This window comes from Manis javanica, chromosome X (genome assembly GCF_040802235.1).
Source record: "Manis javanica isolate MJ-LG chromosome X, MJ_LKY, whole genome shotgun sequence".
Lineage (NCBI taxonomy): Eukaryota > Metazoa > Chordata > Mammalia > Pholidota > Manidae > Manis > Manis javanica.
In genome coordinates this window covers 5127441-5149088 of record NC_133174.1, presented here as the reverse complement: position 1 = coordinate 5149088, position 21648 = coordinate 5127441, and the positions used below count along the sequence as shown (strand labels likewise).

At 43.8% G+C, this 21648-nt stretch overlaps 1 protein-coding gene and 1 long non-coding RNA gene across 10 annotated transcripts in view; one reads left to right on the top strand and one right to left on the bottom strand.

The window, feature by feature from the left end:
* Nucleotides 1-20119, top strand: part of LOC140847443 (uncharacterized) — a 32978-nt gene extending 12859 nt beyond the window's left edge. Inside the window, exon 3 of the long non-coding RNA XR_012127441.1 lies at nucleotides 96-20119. This is a non-coding gene — a long non-coding RNA (uncharacterized lncRNA). The remainder of the gene's footprint in view (nucleotides 1-95) is intronic.
* The window catches only part of TBL1X (transducin beta like 1 X-linked), a 199785-nt gene that overhangs the window by 63001 nt on the left and 115136 nt on the right, over nucleotides 1-21648 (bottom strand). The gene's annotated exons all lie outside the window — the stretch shown is intronic.

The window sequence follows — 21648 nt, the reverse complement described above, 5'->3', positions numbered from 1 at the left end:
ATCACAAATTAAATGCTTAACTTCATAAATATGGATTCTATCTCTTAATAAACAGATTCAAATTTGTGTAGTAAAATCCCTTTAATTGCTCATAGAGAGGCCAGCCTGGAGCAGAACTGAGGTCTCCTGCCATGAGCACCCTATGCTGGCCACGTGCAGGAGGCACCGTGGAAGTGGGCCTGCTGGCCCCAGTGACACCCTCGCAATGGCGGCTGCAGCTGACATCTTCAAGGCAACTGCAGAGATGGCAGCCAGAACCACCCCGCCACGTCACACCACTGTTCCTGCTCTCAGATTTGAACACACTGTGAAGGACGGTGGGAAGCACACCCGGGGCAGGGGCTTCTTCAGCACATGCCTCTGTATGACTACCCGTAGGGCTGGCACGAGGATGCACAGAGGGGCTTCCAGGACACCCAGGACCAAACAAACAGTCTACGTGAGCAGGCGAGTGTTGGCCATACTGTCCAGAGCGATGGGCTCTTCCAGGGGGAGAGCATGCATTTGGTACGTACCCCTGAACAAGGCTTCTGCACTCCAACAGGATGGCTAACACTGGGCTGAATGAGTCACTAAAAAATAACAACAGTTAACACGTAATTTGCACCTATTGTCTGCCTGGCCTGATTTTGTGTGCTTCCAACTCATGTAATCCTTTAAACAAAGAATCCTACCTACCAGAATCTCACCATGTGCTTCCACTGACGTACCCCAGGTACCCCCCCACACACTGTGGCTCACATACAATAAATCATCGCTCTCCTGTCACGATGTTCTCAGCTCGGAGTCGTAGGCAGCAGGAATTTGGGAGCCACCTTCTCCCAGGAGCTTTATGCTCACGTTCCCAGGGATGATGGATAAACGACTCTATGTGCATTCAGTACGCTATGCTTTGCCCCACTCTCCCCCATTTCCCTCTAAAAGGCTTTTCAGCAGCATGCTAACAATCGAAAGACAATTTTCTGATTGACTTTGAATACATCAGTCACGAGACAGTCCAATAAATTGAGCTTTTGCTGGGGCAAGAATGTTCGCCCAAAGAACCTGAAAACCAATGTGTGTTTTTTTCTAGACTCTGGAAGCCTGAAATCTAAAGTTGACAGCACTTGGCTAAAATGAAGGCATGAGTGTGCAAAAATGGTAATGACTTATAAAAATAAATGTTACTTTTAATATTATAATAATGTCAAGAAATAGGGCAGCTCTAGATAAACCCTCATCCAATGGGAATTAAAATCAGGCCATCATTCTCATATCTCTTCAGACTCACCAAACTAGGAAAATGGGTGCTCGCGAGGTGAAAAGTCACAATGCGTTCGTTCATTATTTCCTCAGATCTTAGCATCTCATCTTTTTAAAAAAATTCACTTTTGGAAAACTATGTATTTAAATGAATTATTTTTTGCCACTGTAGTAGATGAGTGCCTTTCTCTGCTTGTATGTAAATCTAGAGAGACAATGAAGGGGATCCATTTCCTTTTAAAGTTATATTTATGACAAAGAAGATATGGTTTGTACTGTTTTCTTAATGATAAAAAAAACTAGTGTTGTACACAGATTACAAGGGCCTAACCTTTAATGTTCTTTAAAAATAAGGATGTATTTTTTAAACGTACCAGAAAGCTATAAATTAAAAACAAAGGACATCTTAAATATTTTTCTTTCAAAAACAATCTGCATGGTTAAATGATAATATGTATCGTCTAATGTCTATGGAAAAAATTAAGTTAGAATGTTGTTTGGAGTTAATTCTTCAGCGCTGGTAGCTGTGGGTGGTAATCAATTTGCCCTGAGTGTGCGTTAACTTGTCAATGGATCATTACGGTACAAACGTGAGAGAAAGAGTTGGGTAAAATTTTTTTCCTGTATTTGAGATGGGAAAAACGGCTCCTAGCCTCACACTTGCTGCTCACAAGCTAATGTTTACGTACTCTACACATTACCGGGGAAATATCCAAGAGGTTTCCGAGCGGCCCAGTTCTCTATGCTCCACGGCGCCAATATGGAACTACACACAGACAAAATGATAAGCTTGATTTTCATCGTTTCCCAAACTAGGTTTACTGTTCATTTTGGTGTTTATGAAACACCAGTTATTAGGGATGTTAACCTGTGTTCCTCAAAGCGTAGCTTCACAGATCAAGGATGTTTGGGAAATTCTAAGTTATAAAAGGTAAAACAGATATCCATAAAGCTGAACAAAACCCCAAGTGGGGTGAACACCAGTGGAAACTCCAACAAGCTGCAATCAATTTCCTGAAAATCAGCTATAAAAGAAACTCTTAAAAGCAGCCAGAGAAAAAACTACACCCAGAGGGGAAAAGATACCAAAAACCACAAACTTTTTGTCAAAAAAATGACGTAAGCCAAAAGACAATGGAAAGAAATCTTCCAAGAGCTACAAGAACGTGTCAACCTAACTTAAGTCTACGCTCAGATGTACATAACAGCTTTCAAAATTGAAGGCAAAATAAAGATGTCTCCAGACAAACAAACGCAGTGAGAATTCATTGCCAGGAGACCAGTCTTACAAGAAATATTAATGGAAGCTCGTCAAGGGCAAGAAGAATGAGCTCAGATGGAAATATGGATTTATACAAAGGAACGACGAGTGGCAGGAAGGGTAGACACAGGGGTACATACAAAAATATGTTGTTTTAAAATGTCTTTATAGCTGAGTGCTCAATGCAAAATTAACAATGGTGTATTACTGTGTGTTTTTTTTTAACATACACAAAAGCAAAATGTATGATCACAGCAGTACAAAGAACTAGGGACAGAGGAAGAGAAGTACCTTGTTGTTCTTATACATGACGTCGTATTCACTGTATTCAAATGTAGACTGCGGTGAGCTAAAGATGCATACCGTGAACATTACAGTGGCACTTACAGGGGTACAGTGGGTAAGCTAATGGTAAAGTAGAATCATAAAACATTCTCAACTTGGGCAAACATACGCAGAAACAGAAGAAAAAAAGGAACAGAATGGTCCAAACAGACAACAAATAGCTAGTGGTCAATGGTGTAACAACTCTTATTAATGAGCTGAGACTGAGAAACGGATAAAAAGCAAGACAAACAAATCATGCCTTCTGCATCAACTGCAAACAAACAAATATTCTATGAATATATATTATATATATTGATCATACATTATTGATAGGTATTATGTCTGAATATATATGTTCGGTTCAACTTCTACTCCTCTGGGATTTCCTCCACTTCTTACCTGTTAGGGTGTCTGGGGGAGAGTTTCACGAGTGAAGAAAACAGCAGAGAGGAAATGCAAGCCAGAGTGATTCCTGGCCACGGAGAAGGCCAGCGAGCCTTTAGTAAGGGGTTCAGGGGTGAAGGTACGGGACACTGCGAGCCTGTCTGCTGGGAGGGACAGGAGGGAGCCAGACGGTCAGCCCCCTGCAGCTGCAGCCAGCTGCTCACTGAAGACCCGCCCAGTGATTGGGAAGGAGGACACTGAGAAGTTCTTGCAGACCCGTGGAAGCTGAAGAAAGGCGCTGACCGGGGAGGTGACTCGGAGGGATGGGCGGCATCAAGTTCCCTGCCCTCCTGTGGATGCTGACCTGTAGCCCCTGCTAGCTTCTCATGTGAGGCTCAGCCTGAGAGACTGTTCCCTGAGAAGCCGTAAAACAGCAGCCCTGCAGCCCTGGTACAATATCCCAAGTACAACCGCCCTGTCCTGTCAAGTGCCTCTTCTCTATCATGACTATATCCTGCTGTTTTTTTTGAAACAGAGAAAAACGGTGGTGTTTTGCATCTCTGATGAAAACATGCATGAGCCACACAGTTTAGTAAATGGTGGTCCATATTATGGGCACCTTACACGCAGAAGGACACACAGGAATGCCGCAAAACATTCAGTTTGAAATGTTCTCGGTTCTCTACCATTTCCTAGTTAGGCTACTGTGCTACACTCCCTTTTTCTCCAACTGAGCTAAAAGCTGGGAGACACACCTAGATACAGCAACGGAAAGGAGGGGTCCCAGAGCTGGAGAGCAGGGGCGAGCACTCTTTCTGTAAAGGGCCTAACAGCATCTTGCACTGCAGCCACACCGTCTCACTACTACTCATGTCTGCCCTGCAGCTCAGAAGCAGCCACTGACCAACCGTGTGTCAAGGGAGGGCCGCGGGATTGTTTCAGTCAAACTTTGCTTATAGCACTAAGCTGTGGGCTGGGCCAGCACACAGGCAGTCGTTTGCCAACCCCACCTTGGGAAGGTATCGTGTTACATTTATTGAGTTGTACACACATAACTCACTATTAAATCAAGATAGCCAGCTGCTAATATGATCACGGTGACACCCAAGTGCTGAGCAAGGAGCGCTGTTCCGCAGGTAAAGCAGGTCTGTGCGTCGTTACTGAGAATGACCACTGTGGAGGGCAGCCAAAGAGAGGGGTGGGCATTAGCACAGGCTGCCCCCCCGCCCCGCCCAGGATGTGGGGTTAGTGCTGCCCCCATCTACTGGGTGGAGGCCAGCGGTGCAGCTCAACAGTGTACAACATACAACACATCTGTCCCATGAGAAAGGGTCCGGGACCCTGTGTGCCAACAGGGGTCCTGGGATCAGTCACGCAAAGTCACATGATGCTCAGATGGAACTTTCAGAACCCAAGGATCATAAAAACTTCCCAATTCTTTTATGGGGCACCAAACTGTGAAACTGAACAGAATAATCTCATTAGTTTCTAAATGATTTCTTTAATTTTTTTACCTTTCCAAAATTATTTTTTAATAGACTTTAGTGTTTACAGTAGTTTTAGGCTCACAGCAAAATTCAGAGAAACTTAACGGAGATCTCCCATATGCTCCCTGCCCCCACAAAAATCACAGCCTCGCCCATTATCAGCATCCCCACCACATGGGACTTTGTTACACTCATGAACCTACGTGGACATGTTGCCAACACCCGAGGTATATAGTTTACATGAGGGTCGCTCTTGGTATTGCACATTCTGTGGGTTTGGACAAATGCACAATGACACGTTCCCCATCATTACAGTACTGAGCAGAGTGGATTCACTGCCCTTAACATCCTCCGAGCTCCTTCTGTTCATCCCTCTTTCCTCCGAACACCTGGCAACCCCTCATCTTTTTTACTCTCTTTGTGGTTTTACCTTTTCCAGACTGTCATAGAGCTGGAATCACGTATTTTGCAGCCTTTTCAGATTAGCTGCTTTCACTTGGTATTATGCACGGTTCGTCCATGTCTTCATGGCTTGGGAGCCCGTTTCTGTTCAGTGCTGCGTAATACTCCATTGTCTCGAAGTACCATGGTAGCTTCCAAATTTTGACAATTATGAATAAAGCTGTTATACAGATCGGTGTGCAGGTTTCTGTGTGGACATTAGATTTCAACTCCTCCTCAATTACAGGTAATTTTGCCCCCCCAGGTCATCTGGCAACATCCAGAGATATTTCTGGTTTTTGCAGCTAGAGGGTGAGTGCTACTGGCATCTAGTGGGTAGAGGGCAGCAGTGCTGCCCAACCACCTACAACATACAAGACATTTGCCCCATGGGAAAGGGTTATCTGGCCCCAAACACCCAGAGGCCCAAGGTTGAGCAATCCTGTGACAAAGATGAAATGTTAAGTTTCTCACTCTTTTCTCTTCCTTATTGCAGATAGCCTCTAGGAGCAAGCTTCTGTGGCTTCCTATATGTTTCTACGCATACGTGTTCTTATTTTGCAACACAAATACACTCTGCTAACTATAATCTTTTAACTTAGTCATGAGAGGCACGTATTAGCTCTTCAGCTGTTTTTGGCATTAAAGTTCTTGAACAGCAGGGGCTGATTATGTCCTCGCCTCCATAAAATCACCCCTTGTACATTTGCCCAGGAAGTGCATCACGTCCATTATGTAACTTGACCATCGCAGCAATTCTTTGTCATTCCCATTTGGTAGATAAAAAAATAAGTTCGAGAGAGTCTAAGTGAACGGTCTAGACAGGTTTCACAACTCACACATAGTAGGATTTGAGTCCCACATATTCTGGCTTCACTGTGTGCTCTCCTCGTTGCAGATCACACAGATTCAGAGTTCACAGTAATTGGGACAGAGGTAGGTAGGTAGTTATTTCTGCCAGTGCAAATAAATAGGGATTTACAACTGAGAGTAACATTTATTGGGGAGATCTTCCAAACACTCTGGGTAATCATTTTGTGTAGACAGGAGGCACCAACTAAGGTGATTCCAACCATTTTGGTTCATCATTTATACTTTGAGTTGGTCTGAAATGTACTGAAGTATTTGTACTGTACCCATAAGCAACTATGCTCAATCCATCTTTGGATTCTCAAAGGCAGTTTATTTTTTTCAACTGAGTCCCATTGGACTTTCCTACAGTTGGTCCTCAGCATCTAGAACATCGCAGACGGAACAAGGGTGACCCATCGCACTTTTGCGTTTTGCTCACGTGTGCACCCCAACCACTTTGTGAAACCCAGTCTCATGGAATCTTAGATGAACATCGAATATCTTGTTGATAGAGATCATTTATTTATATATGGGAAGTCACTTCTCTCACCAAGGAAGCAGCATAGCATGCAGTCAGCTGAGTAAATGCAACTTCGGAAAAACAATTTCCTTTTCGATGCATGGAATTCAGCCCTTTAGGAATAAAACCCATGCAATTTTTACATATCCTAATTCCTCCTAAAATTCTTCCTTTGTTGCTTGATTGCCTTGAAGATGCAACGCTTCCCTGATTCCATCACTGGTACTGAAAAATCGCAAAATCACCAAGCAACAATCATCAAACTAAATGGCTACAAAATCAAGAGTTAAGTATGTACAATGCACTTTAGAAGTGCATGTCCTTACATGAGGTCTAATTTCACATGACTACAGTGAAACAATGTTGCCACCTTTGTCAGGACACGCCTCCCTCAATGCCAGTTCCTGCTACCTGATGCTGCTCACGGGAACGAACTGCATGTGTGTGGAGTCCGTGCTATGCAGACGGGACACAGAAGGACACCGTACGTCGCTCTCTCGGACACAATGGCTCAACAGTTATGCCTACTCCCCCCTCGCTTTTATGGGGCCGAATTTCAACAGCACCAGTTTAATTATGGCCGCAAAAGGCAAGTCTGCAGGATGACATTATTTGGGGAAACAAATACTTGAGACACAATCTGTCATTTAATTAAAACCCGCTTTTACCATGAGGAAGCACTAGGACATAAATCCTATGAGGCAGGCAGGCAGCTATTATACGGACCTCTGCAAAATGAACGACGCAGGACACTGAAAAACAACGTACCTCGTGGGAATCACAGCCAGCCCGGGGCTGAGCATTGTGTCTATCAAAAGGACTTGAGTTTTCCTATCATTTGAAAGGGCCACTGAATCTTGAGACAGAAAAAAGAACACACGATTTAAAAAGCTGCTGAGAGCAAAGCACATCTGCCGACTGGGAACCAGAACCCCCAGGTTACCAAGGGCTTCCGACAGCCGACACTGATGGGACAGTTTGGGCTTGGCATGCGTGAGTCAAATAAAACATGAGGAATCTCGTCTTGCCCAATCAGGAACATGTATGCCAACATGAGCTCGGGTGGCGCAGAGAACCAGCATTTGTGCCAGGCTTCGAGGCTACAGGAATTCCATCTTCGCCATAGCTGTGCCCCACACTGCCGTCATCCCCGTGCACCTCAGACACTCCCGGAGCGCATCACCAGAGAGGCTTGAACTGGGAAATGGCCCCAGCATGCCCGACCCCAAATCCCATCACCTTCCCACTACTCCACAAGGCCCCTCTTCAGATGGCGCTCAGAAGGGACTCTTAAAAATAGAAGTTTAGAGTAAAAAAGTTCATTCTTCTACAGGTCCGTATTCGCCTTCACGATCAAACTCTTGCCTCTCGGGTGTGCCCAGCCCAATCACGCTCTAGTAATACCCAGTTTAAGTTCACCTTTTCTTCTCTGAACCCAGTGTACCCTTGTTTCCCAGAAATTGCATCCAGTGCTTAGAAAGGGTAGCCTTACACTGCAAGCTGGCTGGCTCCTGGAGAAGCTGCATGGCCCTGGAGTGAGGCTGACCTTGGCTCAATCCCAGAATCCCTCACTGAGGGCTTGTCCCTGGGGAATAACTTAACCTCTCTATGCTGCTAAATGGGCACGGTGCTTTATACTTAATTTGCACAAACCCACACATTCAATTGCATGGAAAGCAGACACGCAGGCTTATCACGAGCAACGGTTATGATTATAACTACAGAACAGGAGCAGCAGCAAACATGGGTCCCTGACACGCTGCTCTGTTCCATTTGTTCTAGTCATCATTTTCTTGGATTTTTCAAGGAAAAGAAAAAAAGATGAACCTTTTGTATATTTTACCATAATTAAAAATTCAAAAATAAGTAAAAAACCAAGAGGAGCGTAAAAACCTTTTCGCCAGTCACGCTCTGAAAAGAATAAACCTGAGAAGTCTCCTAGAAGGCACTAACGTAGTCATACAAGTAAAAGTGTGAGTGAATGAAGTCTTCAACAGGAACATAATTCCATTTATCTGCGGTTTTCTTAAGTGGAAACATATTACTTGGCTCTCATACAACTGAATTTCAAATGAGCAAGTGTGTGAGAAGAAAGAACAGAGTCAGATGAAAAAAATCAGTTTGGAATGAGTGTAGATGCTCAAATTCTTGAACAGCACATTCGGTAATATCTTCATTCTATACTTAGCAAATTATTTTATCTGCCCCCCTTTCTCTTTTCCCCATCCCATTTACCAGTCTAGGGGAGCAACAGCCTTCTATTTGCCAACAGTTTCAAACACAATTTTCAGGAAGAGAAAATGCATAGATCCTATCTCCTATAAAAACTAATATCAGAAAAATAGAATGTAAGTGTATTTCCTGGTTTAAACTTAGCCTGATTTCCTTTAAGCCTGTTCAAAATTCTCTCAGGTCTTAAGACCACCTTCATGAGAAAACACTGTGTTAAATGTGTAAGTATACAGATACCTGTTGTATAGTTGGTGTGTTTATTCAGCAGCTCTGAGGGGGATGGTTCTGACAGCAAATTAAACTCTGAACAAGGCATTACCCTAAAACGATATTCTGAAGACATCGTTAAAATGAAACATGTTAATGGAGGACAACGGATGCTGTGCAGATTTCCGGCTGTGTGAACAGAACTTTTCACAAGTCACACAGAGCCCTCACTCCAGAGGAAAGCTCTTCGCAAAAAAATGCTGAAAAGAATCTCCAAGTATGACATTTACATGGTTTTATAGAAATATCACAGATTAAAATAGAAGACAGTGCCTTTTAGTATGGTTCAAACCCTGTCCAAGAAAGTATATGAAAAGTAAGTTTGAGAGAAATAGTCCTTAATTTGGTTTCTCCAGTACTCAGACCTTTACCTCTTAATTCAATGGGAAGAGAGAGTTCCTGAAAAGGCAGGACAGGGAGTCAAATTGTGGAAGTGGGAACAGAAAAGGAAACGTGTCTAAAATGGGTGTATCTCAAAGCTTGGATGGGAATTTACCCGCTGCATCCCCAACTGAAGGAAGAATCCGAGGTGCCATGAGCACTGATGCCTAAATGTGAGAAGGTGACAGGAATGAGGGTCAGGACAGTGTGAATGATTAGCTGCACAGCTGGATGTACCCACTGAGACCCTCGGAGGAGCCCGTGTACATGAGCAGAGTCATCTACACACTGCATCTCCCACCTTCTTGTGATTTTAATTGGTTGGCAAACGTGTTCTGCATGGGTCAGAGGGAAAATATTTCCAGCTTCAGGGCCATCTGGTCTCTGTTACAATCGTTCAAATCTACCTTTGTAGAAAGAGTCACAGACAATACATAAATCAGTAGGTTTAACTATATTCCAATGAAACTCTTAGTATGTACAATGAAATGTGAACTTCACAGGATTTTCACGTATCATGACACTGTGCTGCTTTCGATTTTTCCCAGCCGTTTTGTAAAAGGCACCCTTAGCTTGTGCTAAAGGAGACAGTGCAGTAAATGCGGCCTGTGGGCCTTGATGGTTTGCTAACTCAGTAGATACCATGAGTCACAGTTCCATTCCTGCTCACAGCTCAGAAAACTGATGTGGACGCGAGCCTTCAGGAAAACAGTATGATGGCTCCTCAAAAAAAGTAAACACAGAATTACCAGGTGATCCACTAGTTCCACTTGTAGGTATGTAATCAAAAGAATTGACCGAAGGGAGCTGAATGGCTATTTGCACCCCAGATTTCTTGTAGTAATATTATTCATAATAGCCAAAAGCTGGCAAAAGCCCAGATGCCCACCGATGGATGCATGGATAAACAAAATGTGGTGTGTGTGTGTGTACAAATCTATGGCAGAATATTACTCAGCTTCTGAAAGAGTGAACTGAGACATGCTACACACGGCACGGATGAGCCTTATGGACAGTCTGCGAAGGGAAGGAAGCCGGACACAGAAGGACAAACAGGGCAGGACCCCACTTCCAGGAAGCACCTAGAGGGGTTAAAAGCAGACACAGACTAGAATGCTGGTTGCAGGGCCTGGTGGGGTGGGGTGGGGTGGGGAGCAGTTATTGCTTAATTGATAGAGACTTTAATTTGGGAAGATGAACAGGTTCTGGAAGGCTAGGAAGACAATGTACTTAATGTCACTGAACGGTATACTTCAAGATGGCTACTAAAAAAGCATACATTTTATGTTTTGTGTATTTGTATATTTTACCACAATGAAAAAAACCCCGAAGAAAATGAACCTTTGATGCAATGACCCTTTTTCTTCCAAAGACCCTGCTGATGGTTTAAGAAAAACTTAGATCAAAATGGTTGTGACAGTTAAAAAGGGAATTGGCTAATTAATTTCATCAGCTAGCAAGACAACAACAAGGATCTGCGTTCTTTTCATAATCCAGTTTCGAACCCTTAACTGTGAAATACAAAACATACTGTTATCTTCAAATTCATAGGCAATATTTGGAGATACTTTCTAGTGGAGCAAAGGCACCCTAGAATGAATCTCAGGGTCTTGGCAGTTTCCAGTCTGAATGGTTGTCAAACCTAGAAATTCTTATGCCAGCTCTGTCCTTGGAGGATTTAGCTACACAGTAGCAGAATGAAGCATTTTGGTGATTAAGTTTCTATTCATCATTGGGGTTGGGAAATGGGATGCCTGTTCTTACTAAATCAAGGTTAATCATTAAGTCACTCAAAAAATTAACACATTATGCCTTCTATGTTGTTCAGGACTGTACTTGGGATTGTCAGCAAAAACTATAGAAGGCTAAGAAAACTGCATTCAGATGCAATTAATCTTTACTGAATCATTCTTTCCCACTTCAGATGAAAGATGCAAAGTCAGAAAAAAAGGAAATTTAAGCATGATTCTTAGTGGGAGCTGCCCCCTTATTTAAAAGAGCAGTTAGTGAGATGGTAACATTCATGCATTTTCCTCTCAAAAAGCTTCCTGATGGCAGGTTCACCAAACTCTGATTTCCTACAAGCTTTTAAGTCTCTGTGAAAACCCAAGAGGTTAGCGGATGAGTCTGGAAGCCCCTGGGCACAGTGTTTCCAACAGGCATCTTTCTGACCTTTGGGCACTTCCCGCTGACTGTAGGGTGACTGCCTTTGCACGGGGCTGCACGGCCGTCCCACTTCCCCAGTGAACTCATTCAGTCCCCGGCTCTAAATCCCAACTGCACATGGCCCTCCCAGCTCCACACCTGTCCTGGCCCAGTCGGCATGATTTGTCTGTCCAGTTGGGAGGTCCAACAGGCATCTCAAACACGGCATGTCCACATGGAAGCCTCACCAACCACGGCGACCCTCGCCCCCAATGGTCTTGGTAAATGACATGCCCTTCCCACTCAGTGGTCACGGGACAGGCCATCCATCCTCTGCCCAGGATATGTGCACAAATTCTGGGCTCTCTGTGGACAAGTGTCCCAGATCTGGGCTTTCCTTCCTGGCTCTACTGAGTTTCTAGGGGAAAATGAGATTGCCTTCTGCCTGGGACCCACCTCCCCCACCCAGCAGCCAGCCACCTGTTAGCGCAGCGGGAGGCCACCGGAGGGCTCCAAGTCCTTCAAGTCCAAAATCATCCCCAGTATTACCACTCCTGCAAGGAACTGTAGGGTTGTTTCCCATACTCTGACCTCATCTGCTGGCTGGTCACTTGCTGACATCATACTGGTGTAGTGTTCTTCCGTCCCTCAAGGTCAGTCCTGGTGCCTGCCCTCTGCATGTGCTGTTCCCTGAGCCTGCAACTCTCTCCCCAGCTGTGTCCCTCAGAATTCACCTCGTGCGTCTCTTCTTTCCTCCCACGTGGAAATCGTTCCATTCAAGTCACAAGCTTACGCCACCCTGCACATCACCTCCTTCCCGGCAGGCATCGCTGTCAGAGCACTTAGTGTGCGTATCCCTCTGCTTACTGCCTGTCTAAGAGGTGTGCATACTCCGGCAGGGCCTCTGCACCCACAATGCTGAGCACAAAGGTGTATCTGGGTCATTCTCACATCCACCAAGCTTAGCTCCGTGCCTGACACAAGAAAGAAACTTTAACAGCTTAGTACATACGAGTGAATGGCAAATTTATGACCTTTAAAAAACTTCAGCATACGTACAGCAAGATTTACCTAAGACTCCCCTGAATATCACATTTTCCTTGTTAATGACTCATGTGCCATTTTCGGGTCTTAAAGGGCTTTTGTAATAAGTGTTAATGACAACCATCAAGTGGGTGGAGAAACAGACGCTGTGTTGTATCACATGTCTCTAAATGTGTACAGCTCTGAGCAGACGGTGGCGCATCCCCACGTCGCCTACATGTAAGAGTTTAATAGCATCATTACATAAAGCTGACAACCAAGTGAACCCAACAGATATGGCATTACTAGACTTCGCTCTTCATCGTGAGGTCTAACGGCTCAAAGATGACCGGCAGCCGGTTCTCCTAAAGGATTCTGCTGCTCCCAGAGGCGCCCCTGACTGCACCTTCTCGGTGCTGACTTACACGTGCACTACTCAGAAAGCCCTGGTGGAACTCCCACACACATGCCCTTGCGTTTCAGCCCTCGGAAGGTCCGATGCCCCAGGCACTGGGACGTATGCTGCTGCCACAGGCAGTGCGCAGGCCAGCCTGCACTTTGCATACTTTCTCCCAAAGTTGTCCCAAGGCTGCTCCAGCCCTCTTCTGCTCAGCTGTCTTTGCTACTCCAACTATGAACTTTATTTAGCTACTGCACAGACAGAGGCAGTACCAGAGCCAGCGACTGGGTTTTCACGGAAACGAAGCTGAATGCCTTCCAGACAGGGCAACTAGAAGTCACTGTCACGAATGCCCTGGAATTAGGTGTGGACAAGACAACCAAGAAAGGTGGAGAGAAAGGGAGAATTGAGAGAGATGCAGAAAGGAGATTTCTGGGCAGGTGTCTAAGCTTTCACGTGACACAACTGGAAACTGGAAGCCAGGCGAGATCCAGGATGGGTGTGCACGGTAAGTCCCGGCCGCGAAGCCTCCTCCGAGCAGAGGCATTAGCCTGCCCTCAACCTACTGGCCGATGACTGGGGATGCACCTGCTTCTGGCTACAACATCAACAGTAAGAGGTACATGTACCATCCGTAACGATGCCCGGCTTTGACGGACTTCTCCCACTAACAGGACAACAGTCAGGCCAGGTTTTACAGGTGGGAGCGCTTCCACTGTCCTGTCACACAAAACTGCCGACACTGCCTCTGTGGGATAAATATCCATGTATGGTATTTATCCACTTACGAGGTGCATACATCCAGAGGTCATTTGTGTTCATGCCATGAATCTCTCCATAGTTAACCATGATTACTTACACTTTTTGTAGTCCTGAGAAGGCCCAAGGTCAAATGCTTATGGTGTCACAAATGTGAAATTAATGCAGGAAAATCACAATATTCCAGATACCTATCAACACTGAAACTCCTTTACAAAATAAAGCATCTAAACGCCAAATACGTGACACAGATAAATTAAGAGTATTTTCACTAGTTTCTTAGTATTAGAAAAGGACATAAACTGGAACTTGAAATAACTAAACTCAAATTGAAATAAATGCTCCATTTTGTTGACTGTATTAGCTTGTAAAAATTCATTTATGACAGCTCCCCCCACCCAAATGCAGGTATTTGTGAAGCAGGATGTGTACCCGTGAAATACGACAAATTTTAAAAGGAATTTGATTCTGCTCACTCGCCCTCTCTGTACCTCCACCTTCAAGGATGGGCTTAACGCTCATCTCCAGGATGCTGTGAAGTCTAGCTTTCTTGGCCCCAAGAGGAATGGTTTGCTACTGCCTCCTTGGGCAACCAGGGTATTCTGTAAGCATTGCAAGAAAGAACCTACTTCAGTGTGCTCTGATGGCTTATATTTCTGATGTCCCCTCCAAATCCAAGACCTAGTCATATCTGTTTGCATTTACCTATCTCTTCCAGTGGTTCTCGACTGGGGGTGATGTGACCCTGCCAGGGGACATCTGGCAACATCTGGAGACATTTTTGGTTGTTATAACTGTTGGGGGTGGGGGTGAGTTACTGGCATCTGGGGGTGAAGACCTCAGAGGCTGCTCGATACCCCACAGTACAGAGGACAGCCCCACCACCAGGGATTCCCAGCCCCAGTGTCAGTATGCTCAGGTTCAGAAACCCATCCTCTCACCTATGTTAATGTTCACCCTGTAGCCAGTTTTCATGTTCTATACAAGTTCCACCTTTTTTAATGCTCTGATGTTGCTGTCAGACCCCTCGCATCCTACTGGCGGGAACAGTCTTGCCCATATCTTTCCAGTATTCCAACACCCTTCACACTGTAATGGGCATCTCTGCAGGGAGTAAAACCCCCATGCTGACAGCCCAGAGAGCTTTAATAGTCCTATCTTCTGAAGCCGCTGTCCAAGAAAGCCCCCAAACCCTCAATACACTACTGTGTTATCAGCAGGTCTGATAACACCACTATCAGCCTCCCATAATTACTACAAAAATATTTGTATTTACAGCCTCTCCTTCATCAAGATGGAAAAGAAACAAAAAGAAAACCCCATGAAAGCCTGGGTCTTACAGATCCCAATGAAGCAGCCACTCTCCTCCACAAGAAGGTGCTCTGTATGTGGGCCTGCCCCGTTCTGCTACCTGAGAACCCACGTCCACTCTCCGAGCAGGTGTCGCGGACGGATGGAGCCGGGGGTGAGGGAAGGGCTGAAAGCATCAGATGACCACGAACGGGTCTAGAATTACAAGGAGTCTATTCAACACACAGCAGATGAATCATTAACACTTTCATCACGGCTGACTCTGGACACAGCATCTGCCAGCCACCAGGAAAACCAGACACTTTAGCAAAAAACTAACTGGTCAGATTCAAATATGGTGTCTTGTAGCTGTTCGCCCTGTCTCCCCCATCACCCACTCTTAGTGGATTCTCTGGCTCAGTGTCTCAATATCGTGTCACATGGATAAAGTCCACCTTTAAGCGCTCGCCACCAGTGGCCAGTCTTTCTGCTCCCGTGCACGTGAAGGGAACTAAGAGTCCACCATAAATGTGAGGAAGTGATTCATCACACGCTGGAGCCTCTAATGACTGGGTCTATCTGCATTAACCTTTTCTTACTTTCTCTGGGACGTAATCCTCCATTGAACAAAACAATTTTCACTGAATGCAAATTCAACATGGCAGGTCAGGAGGAACATTCAGAACCGAAATACTGGTTAAAAATAATTATAATGATTTACAAAGCTCCCTGGAAAGCAAAATACTATGAAAGGCTTAGTAATAACACAAGCGTTCTATTTGCATACATTTTAACAGCACCACCACTGTAAGAAAACAGCCTGATTTTTCCTTATGGGGCCAGAACATGCTATTAAAACAAAACCAGGGACTTCTTATTCATCAGCTCAATTCTCCTCTAAGTCCCTACTCATTCCATTCAACCTGCATGATTATAAATGCTTCAGTAGTTTAACCAAGATCACGCCCGCATTATGTGTGCCTATTTCTACACAAACCCCAGGAGGAATCCATTTCTTTTTATAATCTTTCTAACTGACAAAGGTACATTCAAGACCACTTTTTTTTTTATCAATTACTATTATATAAAGGGAAGTGATGTTTTACATATTTCTGAAAAACAAACAAGAATTAAAATGAACTTCAGTTTTCAAATGACATGGCTGTGAATTACAGATGACTTAATTCAGATATGCAATAATAACCTTTAAAAGTATCCCATCACTGCCGTGTTCTTCCTTCATGATTGTTAGTATCTGCTAACAGGGAAATACCAGCCATCTCTGACAACTGTGAAGTGCAATATCAATGCCACTATCAGAGTGATTTCATTTGCTCTCATTTTTGGAACCAGAACATCCATGTTACCATACAGAATATGCATTTTTTTTTTCATTCAGTCGAATGGGAGGCTTCTGTCTGATTTGTTCACTGCTGTGTCCCCTGCATCTAAAACAGCTCCTGACACGCACAGTAGGTGCTCAATAAATATCTGTTGGAGACACATGTTACACTGAGAGATGAAGTGAATGCAAATGACCGAAGAACATACATGCTTATCAAGAGTCTAAAGTGTGCAAATATGCTCCATGGTATGCAGTGGGGAAAGGATCACAGAGATAGAGGACGGACTCCTTTCCTGCACAAGAAGCTCACAATATACAGACAACATGCACTCATGGGAGAAGACAGCTCCCCATACCTATTAGATGATCTCCGACCTAGGGTGCAAAAGGCCAGCCACACTCCGTTTCATCTCCATTTAATCCTTGTAACACAGGGAAGATCACAGTCCTGCTTGCTGGGCAAAGAACGTGGTCTCTGGTTGCCTGGCTACAACTCAAAGCCCTACTCGGGAGACAGGAGGCGCTCAAAGCTGGGTTTCCCAGACAGAGCCAAGATGCCCTTTGCAGAAGCTCTGCTATCCTACAGCCTGGAATTTTGCAACTAATGTGTGATTGTTTTAGTAATGCCATATCCCCACCACAGAGGGGAAGGAGACTAGGGTTGAGTCCACCAGTCTGTCATTACCCATTCTGCCCCTTCACCCTCTGAGAATAGGACGCCAGGATTTTATGTGGGCACATGGTTTGCACCCCTCCCGAAAGGGTTATGTTTTTCATGTACCTTAGTTCCGGCCAATGGCGGTGAGAAGTCAGACACGAAACTTCATGACTGTGCTCTTCAAGGCAATGAAACCCCCTTCCTCAATCCTTCCCAGAGGCTGGAACTGGCAGGGGCTGGAGCAGCTATCTTAGGCAGAAGGTGGGACAGGATGGCAGCCCCCATTGTGAGGCAGTGCTTGAGAAAGGTCTCTACAGAAAGTCACATTCTAGGTCACCAGCCACTACCTCTCGACTTCCAACCTAACTCCTAGGAAGGTTAAAAACCATTAACTCACTTCATGTAAGAGAGACTCATCCACAGGGAAAGGGGGGTGAAGAGTTCGCACTATAGTCACTAATGCTCCTGGCCAGGAACCAGCCTTCACAGTGTTAAGACTCCAGCAACTTCAGTGTCTCAATAAACAATGATCACCTGCTGCTCCATTTTGTAAAATTAGTTTTTCTGCACATGGCACCAAAGTTTAATTCTCTGGAGCCTTGGGGTGTATTAGCACATAAGCAAAGCTTGAAGAAAAGCCCCTTCACCTAAGGAGACATCAGCTCAAGGCAGCCCTGGGTACATTTCCTGGCTCTGAACCCCTAACTGGTTTCCATACTTGTGGTCAAACTATTCAACCTATGTCGGACCCTTTCCCTTAGTGTACAATGGAATAACTACTTTCATCTCATGTGGGTGCTGTGGGGATAAGAAAAAGAGTGCAGACTGGGCCTGGCCGCCTTCCAAGTATGCGGAGCCCCATATTCTCGTGGCCATCGCTCGATGCACCCAAAGTGGAGGCGTGGCAGACGTAAGGTGACGCTGCCACACTGAAAACACCCCACCACCGAGCCAAACAAATCACCCAGTTGCCTCACTCGTGCATGGAGGGCACATGTGTGAACACAGGGTCCTGGCTTCAGGATGGGATTTTATCACCAACCAACAGCCTTTAATGTCAAACACTTCCTTCATTTGCTACAGGAGAACTCTGATGGAGGTCTGCACTGGCCAACAGAAACATAAGGCAAGCTTACATACAATTTTCAACATAAAGAGAAACCTGTGAAGTAAGTTTTCATAACATATATAAATTAAACTCAATATATCCAAAATAGCATCACTGCAACATAATACACTCCATATAAAAAAAATTATTGAGATCTTCCACATTCCTTTTTCCAAATACATCTCCCAAATCCTCAAAATCCTTAAAGCACGTCTCAATGACAAAACTGAATTTTCACTGGAAATACATGACTGCTTTTATAGTTCAGAAAATGTACAGCTGAAAAAATTCACGTACCCGTGTGGTTCCCAACATAATTAGAAGTTTTCTAATAACTGAATCAAGTACTGATGTTTAAATTTAAATCAATCAAAAGGAAATAAAAATACACAGTCTGCTCCTCTGTAGCATCAGCCACATGTTGGGTGGCATAGCTCCGTGTGTCTTGTGGCATCTTACTGGACAGCACAGGCCAGCATGGCTACTAAGAAGCCTGCAGCACCTCAGATTCTTTGGTGGTTGTCTGCAGGATGGAGGGATATGGGAATTTTTTAGGCCACACAATTCCTCTTTAATCGGTCCATGTGCAAATTTTTAAATTATATGACCACCACATTTTTTTCTCAGCCAATTCCAAATAGATTAGTAACCACAAATGGTCAGGTTTTAAAACCATCCCTTCCTAACACGAGTGTAACTTTCTGCTTGAATATTACATTTCATATTATGAATTGCTTTTCATAATTTTAGATACTGGAGCTTGGGGTCTTAGACGGTTAGGACCAATCTGGTGAGTCCAAGTTGAGATGTGCTGCTAAATTGAAATCACATATTGAACTTCATGGACAGTGCAAAAAAAGAGAAAGAACATAAAATATCTCATGGATCTTTTTTTTTCTTAAGAGGGCACCTCTCATATTTATTGATCAAATGGTTGTTAACAACAATAAAATTCTGTATAGGGGAGTCAATGCTCAATGCACAATCATTAATCCACCCCAAGCCTAATTCTCATCAGTCTCCAATCTTCTGAAGCATAACGAACAAGTTCTGACATGGTGAACGAATTCTTACATAGTGAATAAGTTCTTACATGGTGAACAGTACAAGGGCAGTCATCACAGAAACTTTCGGTTTTGATCACTCATTATGAACTATAAACAATCAGGTCAAATAGGAATATTTGTTTGATTTTTATACTTGATTTATATGTGAAACCCACATTTCTCCCTTTATTATTATTATTTTTTAAATAAAATGCTGAAGTGGTAGGTAGATGCAAGATAAAGGTAGAAAACATAGTTTAGTGTTGTAAGAGGGCAAATGTAGATTATCAGGTGTGTGCCTGTAGACTATGTGTTAATCCAACTTAGACAAGGGCAATAAAACATCCACGGATGCAGATTTCTCTCAAAACAGGGGGGGGTGAGGTTCTAAGTCTCTGTTGATCCCCAATTTCTCACCTGATGGCCCCCCTGCGACTGTGCCTGTCTTAGGTTGTTCCTCCCTTGAGGAATCTTACCCGTCTCTGGCTAACCAGTCATCTTCCGGGGCCATACAGGGAAATGTAAAGTTGGTAAGTGAGAGAGAAGCCATATTGTTTGAAAAGGTTAGCTTTTTACTTCTTTGCAGATTTATGCCCTGTGGCTTCTATGCCCAGCATTTGTCTTGAGGTATCTTTACCACTTGGAGGAATTATGATACTCGGCAAATTTGATATGAGGCATGAATTCTATTTAAGGGTTGTAATTAGGAAGGAAGAAGAAAAGCTATAGAAGTAGTAGATGGAAGAAAACATGGGAAGATTGATTATTTCTTTGACATATCTTCTTGTACAGTAACTTAAGCATGTATAGGTTTTAAACTACTAATTAAATTGTGCACACACATTAACATAATAGGAATACAGTTACATAACCAAAGCAGATCTATAATTACCAGCCATATCCAGTGAAACCAAGAAAACCAATTAGGCACCCTAGGCATTTGTGAAAACTTATCAGTGATATGATGGATATTGTCCAACTGTACTTGAACAGTCTGGGAGAAATCAGACAAATTAAAACAACCCATTCCTGGGAACTGTTCACATCCCATATGTTCTTTTAACAGTAGATAGTCTGTAGTTGTAAGATTTTGGAGCGCTACAACTTGCACTTCTCCTAATTCTTGGTTGAGTTCCAACAGTATAGATCCAGTCAAATTTGCTGTTTTACTGTATGCACAGGCCAGCTTAGGTATCTCCTTCTTCATTCCACTGGCAAGTCCAGGAACTGGTGGGATGAATGCAGCTACAACTGCAGCATCGCCTGGATCTTTGTTGAGGTTTTTTGATGATCATCTTCTGGTATGACTCTTCCAGAGAGTGCTGATGTTGGAAGTTTTTCTTCATATCGTATCTTAGTTCATTTTCTGGGTAGCCAAATTAGGCTTTGATCCTCTGTATAAACACAAACAGACCCTTTGCCCACACTTTGATATGCCCTTTATACCATTGTGTAGAACTCATTGGAGGTCACCGCACAGGAACTGTTTTTTTTTTTTTAAGAGAAAGGAATATTATCAGAAAAGTGTACCTCCATAGCCGATCATCTGACACCCTTTAAGTGATCAAAATTAAGGATATTTAAGGCATGGATTAATCGTTGATTTACAGTTAGTTTTATCCTATCACGGAGTAATCTCCCTTTTCTTTCTTTCTTTTTTTTTGTTATCATTAATCTACACTTACTTGAAGAATATTATGTTTACTAGGCTCTCCCCTATACCAGGTCCCCCCTATAAACCCCTTTAGTCAATGTACATCAGCATAGCAAAATGTTGTAGAATCACTACTTGTCTTCTCTGTGTTGTACAGCCCACCCTCCCCTTTCTCCCACTCCCCCATGCATGCTAATCTTAATACCCCTCTTTTTCTCCCCACCCTTATCCCTCCCTACCCACCCATCCTCCCCAGTCCCTTTCCCTTTGGTAACTGTTAGTCCATTCTTGGGTTATGTGATTCTGCTGCTGTTTTGTTCCTTCAGTTTTTCCTTTCTTCTTATACTCCACAGATGAGTGAAATCATTTGGTATTTCTCTTTCTCCGCTTGGCTTATTTCACTGAGCATAATACCCTCCAGGTCCATCCATGTTGCTGCAAATGGTAGGATTTGCCCTCTTCTTATGGCTGAGTAGTATTCCACTGTGTATATGTACCACATCTTCTTTATCCATTCATCTACCGATGGACATTTAGGTTGCTTCCAATTCTTGGCTATTGTAAATAGTGCTGCAATAAACATAGGGGTGCATCTGTCTTTCTCAAACTTGATTGCTGCATTCTTAGGGTAAATTCCTAGGAGGGGAATTCCTGGGTCAAATGGTAAGTCTGTTTTGAGCATTTTGATGAACCTCCATACTGCTTTCCACAATGGTTGAACTAATTTACATTCCCACCAGCAGTGTAGGAGGGTTCCCCTTTCTCCACAGCCTTGCCAACATTTGTTGTTATTTATATTTTGAATTTTGAATAGCAGCCATCCTTA